Source organism: Diospyros lotus, chromosome 12 (genome assembly GCF_014633365.1).
Source record: "Diospyros lotus cultivar Yz01 chromosome 12, ASM1463336v1, whole genome shotgun sequence".
Lineage (NCBI taxonomy): Eukaryota > Viridiplantae > Streptophyta > Magnoliopsida > Ericales > Ebenaceae > Diospyros > Diospyros lotus.
The window spans coordinates 33,029,459-33,034,445 of record NC_068349.1 but is presented as its reverse complement, the minus strand read 5'-3'; the positions used below and the strand labels follow the sequence as shown (position 1 = coordinate 33,034,445).

Here is a 4,987-nt window from a genome sequence, read left to right as displayed (position 1 = left end):
ATGTTGTTTGTTTTTACTGAATATGGCATGCTTACAAAGTGGCAGCACACAACAATGTTTTGTGAGCAAATCTTCGTTCAGTGAACAAACTTATCAATCAATACCGGTGGAGAGTTCTCAAAAGGTGAATGCTTCTGATAAGGAAATTGGTGGTAAGACTAGAAGTGATGTATGGAAACATTTTCAAAGAGTGATCATTAATAAAGAAATTAAGTCCCAATGCAACTATTGTAAGAAATTGCTTGTGGATAAATCAACGAATGGTACATCAACTATGAAGCAACATCTCAATAGGTGTCCTAAGAGAAGATTGGTAGGAGATATAAGGCAAAGCTTTATAAAACCTGATTTGAAATGAGAGCTCTTTTCCGGTGCATATGATGAAAAAAAAAAGAGAGAGAGAAATTAGGAAAGATGATCATTATGCATGATTATCCTCTTTCGATGGTGGAGCATAGTGGATTCAAAGATTTCACAAGTATCATTCAACCTTTTTTCAAGTGTCCTTCTCGTAATACTTTGAAGAATGATATCATAAGGATTTACAGTAAAGAGAGGGATAAAGTGATGAGGTTGATTGAAAACATTGACAGTAGCAGGGTGGCTATTACAACGGACCTATGGATTTCTAGTAACCAAAAAAGAGGTTTTATGGATGTTACAACATATTTCGTTGATAAATCTTGGACATTGCATAACAAAATTTTGAGGTATGACAAGTATTTTTTAACTTAGTATATTGTTTTATTATTGTTAAATTTGATAATTGTAGTTTTAAACTTTAAGTTTACTAATAATTTATAATTGTATGTCATTTAGGTTTATCTATGTCCTTTGCCCTCATACAAGTGATGTGTTGACTGATGTGTTAATTGATGTTGTGCTTGGGTGGAATGTGGACTCAAGATTATCCACAATTACAATGGATAATTGCTCTACTAATGATAGTATGATTGGTAAGATTAAAACAAAATTGAATGTTGGATGTCTTTTGAATGGTGGATCTTTATTGCATATGCATTGTTTTACCCATATCTTGAATCTTATTGTTAAGATTGGTTTAGATGTGATTAAGCATGGCATTGATAATGTGAGGAAAATTGTAGTTTTTTGGACAACATCTCCAAAAAGAATAGAAAAGTTTTTGGACGTTTGTCAACAAATGAAAGTGTCTTGTGCTGAAAGATTAGGTTTGAATTGTCTTACTAGGTGGAATTCTACTTATTTGATGCTTAAAACTGCTTTGGTTTATAAGTCTATGTTTCCTCGACTTAAATTGTTTGAATCACAGTATAAGAATGTGCCAAGTGACAGGGATTGGGAAACTACAAAAGATGTTTGTGATAGATTAGAATTGTTTTATAATGTAACTGAGTTATTTTCTAGGACAAAATATCCAACTACTAATTTGTACTTTCTAATAATTTGTACTTTCTAATAATTTGTAAGGTTAAGTTGACATTGAATGAGTGGGTCAAGTTTCCCAATGAAGTGATTAGTACAATGGCAAAAAACATGTCAAATAAGTTTGATGCATATTGAAATGTGATTCATAAGTTGATGGGTGTTGCTGCAGTGTTAGATCCTAAGTATAAGATGACTTTTCTTGACTTTTACTCTCCTAAGGTCTATCCTTATAACTATGATAAACAAATTAGCTATAACGACCACAAAATGGGTCTAGGTGTTTTATTATCTAATTTCAATTAATGACACTTAAATATGGATCTAAGTACTTTAATACTTAGTGATAACTGTTTTGATGGCATAGAAATAATTCTTGAATTGTATAATTTTATTTTATGGTTCATATGATCGTGAAAGTAAATGTATGGGTCAAATTTTAAAAAAAATTAGAAACGATGTAATGGGCCGCAATTAATTAGTTAGTGAGGTCATGGGTTGACCTGGGTGGGAAATTAAACCTAGTGGGCTTGATATATATATATATATATGGGGTATATGTGGCTTGGGCTTAGGCCCATTGAGATAAATAATTTAAAAATAATGAAATTAGTGGTGTAATAATAATAATAATAATAATAATAATAATAAAGAAAAAAATAAATTAGCATTTGCCAATAAAGCCCCTAGATATTTCTGCCTATAATATGAGAAGAAGGGCATTATAATAATTTTGTTGAAGTTGGCGTGCAACTTGTACGTGGTCCCTTTTCTGTGTGAAAATCTTCTAATTACAGTGCAAATCATCTTCTTCTTTTTCTACTATTCCATTTTTTTTTCCTCATCACCTCAGCGTCTTTCTTCTCCCTTTATTTCAGTTTCATCTCCTTCCTCTTCTCCTCCTTATGCTATCAATTGAAGCTCAGCAAGGAGAAGGCTCAGTCAACCTCAAGCAAGTTCTTTCTGCCTTCTCATTCACATTTTGTAATCCCTGTATATTTTATCTCTTCTTGAGCAATTGTTTGTTGCTAGTCGAGTGACCCACTTGTCTTTTATATATATATATATATATATACATACATACATATTCGAACAGCCATGGTTGCCCAGCCGAAATCAGAGACCCACTTATATTATATATATGTATAGACATACACCCAGTTCGTATGCTCCCCTGTTCTTATTTAACCCAGATAAATACTATGCATATGCATAAACCCTCTGTTTAAATGCCTCTGTTCTGATCCACGCATATATTTAATAAATATACTTATATATATCAGTTGTAAAAGAGCTGTTCGTTGGGAGTTTCTCTCTCTCTCTCTCTCTCGCTGTTTATTCATATCCAGTGCTTACTCTGGCCATGTATATATATATATATATATGCACTTTTAGCTTACTTTGAATCTTCTGTTCCAGCTGAGCAAAACCATTTTTATATGCATAAATCCGCGCCCACGTTAGCTGCCCTGGTTCATCGAGCAAACCCACCCCTCTCAGTTTCCGTCCACTTTTATATATGTCTATATGCTTACTTGCAGGTACCATATATATACATATACGCTTGCCTATTTAATTAGTGTAATGTTTACTTATGTTTAGGGCTTGAGGCACTCAAATAATATACCTATATAAAGGCTTACACATGTTAACACCCTTTGTAAAATTGAAGACACCTAAATATATATATATATATATATATGTGTGTGTGTGTGTGCTCAGCACCCACGCCCCCAGTAACCCAGTAAATTGAAGTCACGCCCCCAGTAACCCAGTAAATTGATGTGTGTGTGTGCTCAGCACCCACGCCCCCAGTAACCCAGTAAATTGAAGTCACGCCCCCAGTAACCCAGTAAATTGAAGTCACCCAATATATATATATATATATATATATATATTGCATATGCACGTTTAGCACCTATTTAGCCTATGTTTTGTTTAATATCTCTACATGCTATCAAATATGTAAACCCACCTTGAACACAAGGCACCCAAAATAATATATATATATATATATATACATGTTAAAGCACCCACTGTAAAGCACCCTCTGTAAAGAATTAAAGTTCACCCAAATAAAATAATATAAATATATACATATGTTTATGTATACATATGTACGCACCATTGTATTTTTTTTTTCATGGGCATAACTTATCTATTAAATAATTTTGAATATACCAACTTATGAGAATTCATATCAAAACTTTCCTTATATTTTTAGTCATTAGTTATGGGCAGTAAATTAAATGTGTGTAAAGATCAATAGAGCCAATGTGCTTGATGTGGTTCTTTTAGTTGCATGGGAACTCGAATCACAAATTTGAGACTATTCGTGGAAATGTACTCATCATCAATACGTAATATTAAACTATGAGGATACTTATTTATGCATTTGAGAGTATGGCATCAAGATTGGTAACCTTGCGTCATTTCATAAATGGCATGTCAAAATATGATATATACACTATTGTTATTAAATTTTGCGCACCTATTATTTTGCGCAGAGGGAAGGGTACCCTAGAACACCTGGTGCGGGACGAGGTGGCCATAGCCCGGCAGGTTGGCTCCATATTGAATGTGAGTTTTTACTCTCTTGATACACTTTGGCATATGTTGTTGATGGCTTGCGAGCCTATGAGATTGGATACTGATATTAAATTTATATGCACATTTGCATATTGGTACATGGTGGTATGATACATTTAACTTGGAATTGATCAAGTCTTAAATTGTGAAACTTGTATACAACTGTTGAGTTCTGGATTACTCTCTTTTGGTGTCACCTTATTCTTGGTTCTTGTTTATTGTTTATTGTCCTAGAACTTGCTGAGCCTTGTAGCTCACTTGATCTTCTTTGCCATTCCAGGTAAAGGGAAGGCTATTATTGGGGGCGAGTCCAGTGGAACTAAGGCCTAAGGATAGTGGTGTACGGGGACGCGTCCTAACTTGAAGATCCTGTTTAGCATTTTGGTGAGGTTTGAGATGAAATGATTTTTGTTTTGTTGGTTAACATTAGAGCCTCTTAATTATTTTGTATGGCCTTCGAGCCCCAAACTTATGAGATATTGGAAGTGTAACTGAACCTTAATTTAGTTTCCGCTGCTAGTAATGAATTGAGTTGTTTTATTGAGGTTTGTTCTATATCATCTCTGTGATGACCTCCTTTCGAATATCCTATGCTAACGGGAATATTCGAGGGTGGGCCCTTACAATAGCAGTATCAAGTACCTTTATTATGATTTGATGGAGAAATATCACATTAAAAAGAACGAAATGAATTATGTGAATAACCAATAATGTACAGTAGATGTGAGTATCACTCCAGAGAGAATTTCATTTCTTTTGATCATGAATATCAATCTTATCTTAAAAAGAGGAAAACTACTAAGGTTATTAGTTTCATAATTGAATTGAACCTTTACTTGGATGAAGATATTATAGTTGATAATGATCAGTTTGATATTTTACTTTGATGGAAAGTGAATGGGGTGAAGTATCCTACATTATAAACTATTATAAGAGATATATTAATCATTCTTGTATCTATTGTTGCTTCGGAGTCGGCATTCAGCTCTAGTGG

General features: G+C 33.5%; 1 long non-coding RNA gene across 1 annotated transcript; it reads left to right on the top strand.

The window, feature by feature from the left end:
• The first annotated feature begins 2,830 nt into the window (after positions 1-2,830).
• On the top strand, positions 2,831-4,519 carry LOC127787446 (uncharacterized). The gene is made up of 3 exons (XR_008020161.1): positions 2,831-2,945; positions 3,912-3,984; positions 4,274-4,519. It is a non-coding gene; the product is annotated as an uncharacterized LOC127787446 (long non-coding RNA).
• The last annotated feature ends 468 nt before the right edge of the window (positions 4,520-4,987 follow it).